This window comes from Azolla caroliniana, unplaced genomic scaffold (assembly GCF_043228905.1).
Source record: "Azolla caroliniana isolate FFs.n. ecotype wild unplaced genomic scaffold, voAzoCaro1.0.p SCAF_15, whole genome shotgun sequence".
In the NCBI taxonomy this organism is placed as follows: Eukaryota; Viridiplantae; Streptophyta; class Polypodiopsida; order Salviniales; family Salviniaceae; genus Azolla; species Azolla caroliniana.
The window spans coordinates 16,376,814-16,389,969 of record NW_028230450.1 but is presented as its reverse complement, the minus strand read 5'-3'; positions in this window follow the sequence as shown (position 1 = coordinate 16,389,969).

The following is a 13,156-nucleotide window of genomic DNA, read 5'->3' as shown; positions in this document are numbered from 1 at the left end:
ATGTTGATTCTGGTCTAAAAAACAGGTTCCAACTTCCATGTCAAAGATTAGATCTAGCGGTGTTCGTGGTTGATGTTGATTTCAGGTCATTGTGCCAAGTGGGGGCGATGGCATCCACATAAACGATGACCCTATTCAACATGTGGATGGAATACACATTGCCCTAAGAGGTCTCTAAAAGGTATTGGATTGTCAATCTATTATGTCCCTCCTATGGGAGGAGCCGACTCGTCAAACTGAGAGTTGACAGTCGATGATATGGAGTAGCTAAATGGTCGGGCCAAGAGCCGACAGTCGAGATCATGGTGAGTCGACTGAGGGAGGGTCAACATGGAGAGTCAACAGTCTACAAGTGATCCAAGTCAAAGACACAACCAATTAGTCGGGCCAATCGGATGGTTGACGATAAGGCCGACTAGTCGGGCCGACTGGATAGTCGACATAAGAGTCGGCTAGTCGAATTGACTAGTCAACTAGTCGACTCATTGACTGATACAGTTATTAGTATAATAATAGTAACGATAGTAGTAGGAACTACATTTGTAAATAGCTCATACTATGTATAAATATAAATACAGTTAGGGCAAAACATAGTGTTGTAGCTCTATGTGTGTGTGTGTAGAACAGAAAAGTTGTGAGTGAGCCTCTGTGGTATGGCGCGACAGAGAAGAGAGAGTGTGAGAGGGAACGACGCCACAACTGAGTGAGCTTAGACGTCAAGAGCCCTGTGAGGCTCTTACACTCTGCGATGAGAGAGTGTTGTAATCTCATCGTCTTGTATATCCACTGTATAGTGAAGATCTGTTCTCCCATAGTTTTCCTCGTTTAGGGTTTCCATGTAAAACTGTGCATTTGTTGTTTTTTCTATTTTTCCTCGATACTGTCTATCCCACACTCGGTCTTTCTCACGAATCAAAGGGAGGAAATTCCAACACGATCCACTTTGGATGCAACTTGGTAAGCAAAGCTCCAAGGTGGTCAAAATCCTTTGTCGTGTGCTTGAGCAAGATTATGTCTTGATACCCACATTGCACTCGGGCCATTGGGTGCTTTGGATATGCAACACAAACCAACCGACGTGGATGCTCATAAGGTGACCAACCCTGTAGTCATTTACGATTCATTGAATAATTTGGCGACCTGCACCTTGAAGACATTGGCAAATGTGGTTGTATGTCAAATTTGTAGTGCACCACAACACCATTGTATCATAACTAAAGGAAGACATCACAAAATGCACATCCGAACATAGCCCAATGGGACCAATTGCGGCTATTACGTGATGCGGACAATTCGAATGTTAGTTGAGGAGTTCATTCAAGGATTCCAATATCCCGTTTTTATAAGTATGGCCCAAACTTGGATTTGAGCATTGGTTCTTAGAGTTATTTTGGTGCATGGTTTTGAGCATTGATTCGGTCACGAAGACGTGGAGCTCCTTCAGAAGACTATGGCGAAATGGGCACGCTAGGTTTTAGGGTTTTTTCGATATCTTAAACTATTGTGCTAGTCATCCCATTTTTGTATAATCGGTGTATAATCATTGTAAGAACATTTTGTATATCAACCATTTGTACATGATATATTCAACATTTGTTGTATTGTCGATTTATATGAATGAGGAAACAAATTTTGAAGCATTTTATATGTGGTGTCAAAGTGTACATATGGTGATTGGTGTCAAAGAAAGAAAGAAAGAAAGATATATTAGCGTCTTCTAAGACCAAAATTTGCCCATGAGACAATTGTTTTACAACTAAAAGGGGTGTTTACCCAATCATCGAAAGTAAAAATAAAATAAAATAGAACTTAAGCTAAAAGAGTTATAGTATTGTACAAAACATGTTATGGTGTATAACATGTTCTAGAAAGGAAATGGCTTTGTGTTAGGCCTAGTTTCATTTCCATCCAAGTCTCTTGAAAAGGAGCATGAGGTATATATGTGATTCAAATTTTGGAATATGGTGTCAAAGTGTATATATGGTATTTTGAAATGTCGATGAATCCGGTGATCAAAATATTCCTAGAGTTTGTCAAATGTTGCCACTACCCCATATTGGCCAAGAGCCTAATTAAAAGGTAGGAGCCCGAGTCGGAATAATTTGGCTCATGACAAAAAGACATGAGCCCAACTCACTTGAAGGAGCTCTAATCAAAGGCAAGTGCTCAACTCATTAATCAATAGCCTAACCAAAATGACGGATTTTTGCGAACTACCTATAATGATTGTTTTCCAATGGTCCAATTAACAATCAAATTAATGATCATGTTGGCGTGGTTTTTAGAGAGAATAATCATTTTATACATAGCATAATCACTTTTTATCAAAGAGAATAATCATTTTATACATAGAATAATCACTCACTATCACCCAAACATCCTACTTGTTGATTGCAATCACGTTGGGAAATGTTGATTTCATATTTGCAAGGTTAGAAAGAAAATTTGGAGGAAACATAATCATATTCTAAAACATCATTTATATACGAGGAAGACAAGAGCCTTCTGCATCCGAACGGGCGGACGAGGTGGTGAATCCCTTCATGTATTATTTATTCCCCTAAGTATTTTGTGTTCACAAGAGGTATGTATGATTTGATGGTTAAAGATTTATCGAGACTAGTTAAGGTCTCGATTGAAGCATTAAAAGATGTCATAAAGGGTGCACCTCTTAACACATAGGCACATGAAAAGTCGACTCATGCTAGGAATGAGAATGCAATCTACCTTAAGGCATCATATAATCTTCAAGTAAGTTATACAGTAGAGAAATGGAGGGAGGTATTATTGGCATCACATGGCATCACCCTTTGTCACGGACTCTTAAAGAGTTAAAGAAACATTGGACGAATGATCTTCGCGATCATAGCATTGCTTTATGATACCAAAGGAGGTGCATAAAATGTCTAACACATTGAAAATCGGAAGTACATTGTCAAAAGTTGATTGGTCATTGATGATGCAAGATGTTTATGCACTCCCAGATCTAGGGAAGTGGCTCATGTCAAACTATAGTTTCCTTGTCCAAATGGATCTTCAATTGGGCAACCATTTATCTTGATACTTCAAGATCAATGTCCAATGTTGGAAATGTGGTAGTTGTTGCAAAACAGTTCTTGGGTAATCAAATCCACATTTAAAACAAATCAGTTCGGGTTGTCATTATATGTAGTTGTTGCCCCAAACGCCATAGGAACTAGGATCCCCCTATGGTACATGATTTGTACTCCGGATGAGGGGTCAAATAATGAGCAATTTGCATTAGGAACTTGCTTGAAAGTCATATTTTCAAGGATGCCCACGGTGAGGCCAAATGCAATAGTCATTGATAAATGATGGAAATCATACACTGACATATCTAATGTGGTTGCTTAGGACCGTCAATGTTGGATTGTTGCAAATGGGCAACGCTCACAAACACATTCTCGCATTTTGTTGTGGCAGTTCCATGCTAAAAAAATCATGGGTGGATAACTTGTTGCCCAAAGTGTTGCCGAGAGAAACCACATCAGATATCAATGGATGTGCCAACTCATGCATTGCATTACGCAAACCGCCTTCAATGTTATGTGTGAGGAGTTAATAGTAGAATATGTGGACAAACCTAGTGTGTGGCAATATTAGAAGGAGGATGGTGTGGCCTGATTTGTGTGTGGAGGAATCTATGGCCCAAGTTTGATAGGTTATTCAACTACGGACATGCTAACACAACCAATATTATGGAGAGACATTGCCAATTTATCAAGTACACTTCCTTGAGAGGAAGAATAAACCGATCTATTACCAATCTTGTGCATGTCTTAATTAGGGACAATGAAACCAACACTTGCATCGGAGGGACCATCATAGAATGGTACATGCAACGACAAGAAATATGTAGAGTGGTAGATTTGCACCCCATGCAAATTGTAGGAATTAAAGGTCAAGACTTGAAGCAACCAAGAGGATACTCGATAGGTATGTGACTGATACCAACATAATGCTTATTGTGGATGAGGCCCAATATTAGTTTAGAATATTCATTGAACATGACGACGCTATGGTATAACATCTCGCTCCAATGCTCATATTGTGATTGCCAAGACCTTGCAAGTAAATGTAAGCATTGAGAGGCATAGGCCATCATTATATGGGTCGTTACCATTTATAGATCATGTGGTCCAAATACAAATTGATGATATCACAAAAACCTAAGTGGAGACAAGCAGAACCAACTATAGAGAAGGCAAAACCAATACATATGGAATCATGGAAGCCTCAATTACAAACAACCGAGGAAGTTATTCAAATGCTCCAACAAGGGTTAGGATCCTTCCACAAGGTTGTTGTTGAGGATTGTCTGCAACAAATGGCCGAATGGAGGAAAAGTGGTATGGTTTAGGTGCACCAAAATCAACCAAAGAGGTAGGCACAAGATCCACAAGTTAGAAGCAATAAATTGGTGTGAAAAGAGCAACAAAAATTGACATTTCACAAGAACTTATTGGCAACTCCCCAAACACTTCCAAATCCCACACCGAAAGACTACAGAGAGGTGCAAGTCCGGCTAGAAGGTGGTTGTCAATGAGGCTAAGAAGGTTTGATGTTTGCATTGTGATGGCTTGACCTTGACTTCAAGGGACTCAAATGTTGATTTGACTTCAAGGGACTTGACCTTTGTGGCTGTATTTTGCCATCCTCCCTACATGAGCCATAATCTTTGCTATTGTCTAGATTGTTGCAAAAACTGACTTCATTTCTAGGTTTTTGGGCATCCTCCAGTTCATCTCGTGTCTCCTCATGCGCTCAAATTGTACATCTCGATGTATACTCTTCGTATGCCCTCATCAAACCAAAACAATAGATGATGATACGAATTCATCTCAATACAATTTCTTTTTATCCCATAGCTCGAATGTTTGAATTTGAGAGGCATGTGGATCCCCATGCCAATGCCTCACCTTATTAAAATGTCCACATCCATGACACCATGGCATGCCCACCCCAAAAATGTACTACATACAATACAAATGAAGATGCATAATAGTGAACCATGGTGGAAGTGTCACACATGGAATGTGTTTTCCCATCCAACTAACAAGAGACATTGTTGAACTAGGTCTTCATTGCTATGAGCAAGCAAAAGGAACTTGTTTGACATCGAGCACGAAAAACAGACACATGCATACAAAAAATATTGAAGATGTATGGATGAAGCTGAAAATAGTGAGTGCTTTCCACCACATGTTGGGTTGTAATAACTGAAGTCTTACAGCTTGAGATAACATGGGTGGGCCCATATAAAAAAACGCACTTTTTCTTGACTTTGGGTTCAACATCTAACACAATTGCTTAGGTACATGGACACACACTTCACAAACGAATTTTGGCATGTGATGGTGGTACATTGCTTTTTCAATCCATAGCTCTTAGGCTACCTTTGAACCTTTTGGCTTGCTCATGAAGAGCTATATGGCATCGATAGTAATCAAAACAACTTCCATCCAAAACTTGCAATTGGGTTGTTTGTGTTGCAACATCCCTATCCTAGATCACTTCATTCATTTGCTTTCCACAACTATTTTACATCCAAGTGTATGGGGTCATCACCTCTCACTAGATTCCTCCATCTTCATAAAACATCCTAGATGTATCGAAATTGAAATCCCCAACATTCTTTGACCAAAGAATCTTCACCTCCAAAACCTTCTCTATCTCCATAATAACCAACCACACCTTGAACTTCTCAAATAGCTTTCCCTTCATCATCAAGGAGCATAAAAAAACTTACCTTGCCACCTCTTCGACAAAAATAAAAAGGAATCGTGCTCCATCAAGCAAGCAAATGTCTATTAGTTCCATTAGTTTCATGGTGACCTCCACATATGCCTTGTATACACTCTTCGTCTACTTTTCTGAAACACAATGTTCAATGCTCACATGATTGAAAGTCAGTGTAAGGTAAAGTTTATAGGGAACTTGGATCCTACCATGCCTTCATTTTGGTAGGGTTTTGTAATGATGTGGTTAGGAAAGATGTGGATGAGGGTGTAATAGATGTTGATGTTGACATAATGGATGTGGATGTGAAAAATGATGTCGAAGAGAGGGGAAATGATGATAGGGATGAAAGGGGATTTTAGCACAATGATGGTAGTGGAGAAAAGAATGATGATTGGGGGGGAGGGGATGATGATGATCGATGAAGTCAAAATGCAACATAGGGTTAATTTACCACACTTTCCAAGGATAAAGTTTTGGAAATTTGAGGCACATGAAAGAATACCTTTTAGCTATAGATGAAAGGATGTTGATGCTTATAATGATCAATATAAAAACATGGTCAATCTTTGCAATGTTGGTATTTTGTTTATATGCAACATTTATTGCATATCCTTCAAAATGTCCAATGTATCCTCCAATATAATCCAAAAGAAAATTAACACAAAGGGTAGAGCTTATAGCTGAGAATTATTCAACAATATGTTTTAGAGTTGTTATGAGCAAACTTGAATAAAAAGGGAGACATTGTTCCCATATGGTTGGCTTCTTTACAACTTAGACTCAAATATCCTTAATAAATCGATTGACTCATTCATTTTGGCCATCGAGGTGAGGATGATATGATAAGCCCATTCTCAAAACCATAGTAGTTCACTTTTTTAACTTGGAGTCCATAAATCATTAATAAACTTAAACTTTTTATCACTTTGTCACACATCTCAATGAGATTCATACCCATGAGTCATGACCAAGTAGATAAAATCATAGACCTTGGGTAATTTACATAATAAATTATGTATGATAATTAAATGACGAATATATATTAGATATTTGGTAGTGATCATGTGTAGGTCTAAGGATGCTATATATAGAAATGATAAGCCTTTCAAACCATTATAGCTCATAGAATGAGATGCCTAAGCCAAAACAATACTAAATCTGAAAAGGAAAATATGGGAAAGCAAATTTATTATAAACAAGAAGAATAAAAGCTATAATATTACATTCCTCTTGTTCAACACATTTTTCCAATGTTATCTTGTACCTTTTATTTGTCTAATTTATAGTAAAATTCCTAATCCCTATTTATCATTTCTAGCTCAATATTGTTGTTGGCTTCAACCCCTCACAATTTGATTTAGCATGGTTTGACAACATCGAGGTCTTCCTTATATGTAGTACTCCTAGTCTTATGCTTGTCCACTATCTAATAGTGATGTGTGTTTGCCACTTGCTAATCAACAACCAAAGTAATAATGCCAAAGATGCAACCTAATCCCTATTTTTCATTTCTAGCTCAGTATCCATTCAAAATTTGAGTTAGAATGGTTTGACAACATTGAGGTCTTCCCTATATGTAGTACTCCTGCTCTTATGCATGTCCACTATCTAATAGTTATGTCACTATGTGTGTTTGCAACTTGCTAATCAACAACCAATGTAATGATGCCAAAACTTTCATCTAATATTCTTATACAATTGTTTGCAACCAATACAATTTGATGAGTATTTTTGGAGATTTTTTCACGTACATGCAGCCCAACTATAATTACAAAGGGATTATATGAACAAATTAGATGCTCATCTACTCCCAAGCAAGCAAATATTGATACAACTTGGTGACTTGAAGTATAGAACATATTTAGGCTTCCAAATTAAAGATGCCCAAATACATTAGGTTACTAATCTTAATGTTTACCTCAATTTTACTTTGATTGAAAATATTCATGGTTCAACTCCACATAACCTTGATTTGATGCAAACAATGACATTTATTAGCTTTATGTTGGTAAATACATAACACTATTTACCTATCTATATAACTACAAAAAACTATGCTAGTAATATGCGTAGTAATACAAAACCCATAATAAATTCCTCTTGATTTCCCCTTTCCTGCTTCACTTCTTTGAAGTGTGTATATTATACCATGATCATTGCTAGCAAGTAACAATTGCCTAACCTTACTTTTGACTTTACTTAAAAAATGCTTAAATCTCGGAAGCAATTACTTCTAATAGAAAAACTAACTAACAAATGATGGCAACCAAGGAGTGGCCTTGAAACTAACCATTCTTCAAGGAAAGCAATCTAACCTCATGGCATTGGAAATGTCTCTCAACTCAAGAGATTCATTGAAGCATTGAAACCTTGACAACAACATTTTCAAGTGTTAGTAGTTGAATATTTTTTTCAATTGAGGAAGGTTGTTGATAACAATACCTAACGGTACCCAAATTAAGAGTGTTGAAATAAATAATGCGAAATCATGTGAAAAGCATGATGCTTTACCAACTCTAAGATTTTTGGCCTTAGTCAATCTACACAAGATGAATCAATCCCTAAGGAACTTTGGAATGGCAACGTTTGACGAGAACACGAAAGAGACAAAGTTACTTGGACTACTAAACCATGCATGTCTCTTAAACTTCTAGCTCTTTCTATGCTATAGACATTTGCAACATGGAAATAATTTATGTTCGCAATGATTTTGAGTTGTCTAGTGGCAACCAAAGATAGGCGAATCAATTCTAAATGATTAAGCAAATCCTTAAAGCTTGCCCTTAAGATGATGCACAATCATTAACCATTGTCAAAGACTAAGTTGATGTTTGTGGAGACCGACGCTTACTTGCAAATTAGAGAGAAATGAATTGTGGATATACTATTTATATAAAAAAAACATTTCTTGATTATTGTCACATATTTGTACGAAACACATACATGCAAATATGTACATATTCTTAATAAGAAACCATACTTTGTGGAAAATGCATAACCATTTATTAGTAGTTTTGCGTAAGTCATACCTTGTGTAATCATGTTTTAATGATTTTCATAAAGTTGTGCATGGCAAGAATTAGGTCCATATTGGATATGAAGTTAGTAGGTAGTCCAATAATTGATTTCATGTCATGATGAGATAACAAGCAATGTGGAATCAAGCTGATTGCTATAATAGAATCCATTGTGGATATGCATGATAAGATACGACAAGATAGCATGTAACATCTACTCAAGTCAATAAGTAGAATAGAATCCATTCCGGTTTTGAATTAGTCATAGAATGCATGATGAGATAGCCAACAACACGAAACCAAAACATGAGTTGTGATTTAGGTTAGAACTCATTGTCCAAGTAATCAAGTAGAATAGAATCCAGTCTGGTTTTGAATTAGTCCTAGAATGAATGAGGAGATAGCCAACAACACGAAACCAAAACATGAGTTGTGATTTAGGTTAGAACTCATTGTCCAAGTAATCAAGTAGAATAGAATCCAGTCCGGTTTTGAATTAGTCCTAGAATGCATGATGAGATAGCCAACAACACGGGACGAAAACATGAGTTGTGATTTAAGTTAGAACTCATTGTCCAAGTAATTAATATTGAATGATTTGCTTTGCATGATTTGATTGCAAGCAATGTGGAGTCAAACTTAAGTTTATTTGTTTAGATCTTGTTGAGGTAGCCACTAGAGGCATTTATTTATCCACGTATGTTCGTATTGCTTACCAACTTTTTACCTTTTATGTGTTTAGTAGTTTCAATACCCGCTCATGGGTCTCGAGTTCAATTATAAAATTGTACGACTTTTAATTTTGTAAAATTTATAAATAATTAGATACCCACAGGAGTTGTTGTTGCAACTGTAGACAAAATGGTAATGGAACAAAAATTTAGGTTAAGTGCCAGAAAGAGAAGTCTAGAGGATTAGGACTAGGTCATGTCCAAAAACTAGGAACTAGAGACAAAACTAGAAAGCATTCAAACATAAGAAATAGTGATAGGAGAAGAAGAATACATCAAATAAATAAATGCCTTTGTTGCCAGTAGAGCACTCATTCCTTCTCTTTATGGTTGTTTTGGGTGGGCCAAATGTTGGTTTTGGCTGTCGAGTGGAGCAATCATGTCCTTCCTTTATGGGCCTTGTTTTTGGGTGGGGCGACTTTGTGTGCACATACATGTACGACATGAAAAATACTATATATGTGTATATTTAAACGAACGATTGCTTGAAATAATGCCAATGTACTCATGGTCAACCCATGACATTTTACATTTTTCACCTAGACAAAACTCAGTTTGGGGGTGGGGGGTTAATGACAGACATATATTGATGGAAAAAGTGAGACTCGCAAATTATTAGTGTTGTACACTTTGATACTATTCACGAAAATGACGATGAACTATAGATGGATGTAAATCTTACCTTTTTGGTGATTTTGGGATGTGTAAAATAATGTCGCTTTTTGGTGACTGGGGAAGCATATCAAAATGGCGTACTCTATACACACTTACCACAATTCGTAAGAATAAATGTAAAATACTTGCTGAAGCGAAGCTTCCATATTTTTTCCTTTTCGTATTTCTAGAGGTGTATGCATGTTTTCCTCCGTTTTTTGTTTCTAGGGTGTGCATATGAGAGGGGGGATGGAACCAATATAGAGGATAAACACGAGTTCATGGTGGGATGAAGTATAGTTTGTTAGGTCATATCTTCCATAAAGTTCATCCAATTCGATTATTGTACGTGTAAAGTATGTAATATCTCTCTCTGATTACTCTGTGACAATGGACATGTCTAACAAGTGATCCACCTATTGTTTTGGTTCCATAGGAAGGAGAGATGTCCCTGTAGTGTTTTGTGTGGTGCATGGGAACATGCACACTAATTAGGTATCCTTGCTAGTCCTTCTTAAAGTAAGTATATTGAATGTGTAGACATAATTAAAATGCAAAAGTAAGGATAATCAGTTAAAGGTATGAACATTCATGTTGATCAATGAGAGATTACACACCTAGGTAGCTAAGCTCTCTCATGTTCATCACAAAAAACATTAGAGGGGGAATAAATAAGACTTAGACATTGTAGAATATTGCAACATTTATTGTATATGTTGCAAAAAAAACATTAGAGAATGAACAAACAAGACTTACGTATTGTTGAATATTGCAAACCTAGGTAGCTAGGCTCTCTCATGTTCATCACAACAAACATTAGAGGGGGAACAATTAAGACTTAGACATTGTAGAATATTGCAACATTTATTGTATATTTTGTCTCATCGAACTTAAGAAGAACAAATAAACCATATTGAAGGATACAACACCTCCATACCCATTGGAATAAATCAAGAACAATTAACTTCCCCGCATAAATTAGGACTAGTGCCTACAACCCATTTAAACCCAAATAGAGTACATGTGAGCCATATGAGCTTACCGCAAGGGATTATTGTGGAGGAAGTTGAAGAAATCAAGCTTAGGAAACATGAAACTGGACCACATGGGAGAAGTGTGAGATTCCCACTAAAATATAAAAGCTTGTTTGGAAAGCATCGGATACTTAAGTTGAGTCTCCTAAAGGGTACAAGTGTCTCAAAGGGCTTCAAGGTTGGTGACCTAGATTAATCCCATTTTCTCTCTTTTCATTTTTAGCTTGGCTTTTACTAAATTTCATACTCAAGCAAGTGAACAAGCTTTAAAGTTTAAGTCATATATCATATTGCTCTCATGGGTGAGTTTGGCCTCTTTAGAGATGTTAATGCAATTTGTATTCTTATATGTTATATGTGGTGGATAGTGGATATCAACTAAACTTTTTGGAATCTTTAACCAATTCAATTAATGTTGACACGTTGGAAAATACCAATTGCATACAATCACTCAACATCCATCATGTTTTTTTGATTGATCAAGGTTGGTACCCAATACCACTATTCAATAAAGAGGCTTAACTTTGCACAAGAGACGATGATTGGGGAGCCTAAAGTCCAAAGGTGAGTTAGGACTAAACAAGCTCGAAACTAATGTTTTATTGGAAGTTGTTATTCACATATGGTGGGTGGGTTGTGATAACACTTTATCACTAGTCTATCGGTTTATAGCTCATGTTCCTCCTAAGTAAATAGATATAATTTTGCAATGAAATGAAGAATTAACCCTCAAACTCCCACTAAGGTTCCTTTAATACACTAAGCTATCATGTATCTTGGTTACCGATATTTTTATTTAGCAAATAGCAAAGGGTTTCAAAGCGGCATGTGTGCGATGATTGTGGGAAAGTTGTTGTCTGTTACTTGTTATGCTTTCTGCCAAAATTATGGGTTTAGTTGGCAAACGTTGCAGAGTGTATCATTGATGTAAGGTTCCTTATCGAAGAGGACAAAAGAGAACCCATGGTTAGATTGGCAAATCGAGGACAAGACTTATTTTTTGCAAGGAGCTATAAAAATCATGATTTACTACATTGTGAAGTTCAATCGATGCTTTTCATGTAGAGTTAAACAAGAGGCATGTATATAATTCTAATATTGGACGATGGTATATCTTACACCATAGTTGGCATTCTAAATTCCATGTCTAGCGAAGGTCTTTATTTGGAGAGTGGTGAGAGCCTAGAGGTATAGTGTGAACTACCAACCAACAAATGCTTCTTTTGAATGATTCAATTGAAGGTAGTTCTTGTCACGCCATATAATGTCTATTTGCTCATCAAATTTGGGATTACATTCCTCAAATGTGGTAGATCTCATGATGTTGTAATCTTATGCCAACACAATAAGCGTTTGTATAATTGAAAAAACGTCACCTAAAATTAATGATGGAGGAAATTTTTTCTCCTTTTTGAGGTATTGGGTATAATGTCATTATTGGGGTATATCAATATGCAATGGGAGACATTGAGGTAAGGCGTATTTACGAAAGCTTATTGACATGGTAATTTTGTCTAACCTGGGTGTAATTGAAAAAATCCTTGATTGACCATGGGTTTTTCTTGCCTATTGGCACTTCATAACCCATGTAGCGGGTGACACTATGTCAATTGTGGTAACGTTGTAGTATGTTCACACACATATTTTTGATGTCCACGGCTGACCGATTTCGGTATGTATATGGGACAAGATTAAGCCCATGATGATATCAAACTTTGGCTCTATCAATTTTATTACATTGATGCCATAGTATAAACCATCAAGCCAACATCAAAGTATAAACCATCAAACCAACATCCGGGGACCGAGGAAGAGAAACAAATGAGAGAAAGAGAGAGAAGGGTGCCACATGCCCATTCTAGGTCGGTCACGACTCACCACATTAGGTGGCCATCATTAATATGAGAATGTCATTTCACAACAACTCCTAGTACAATTGGCCACTGTGATGGCGTAT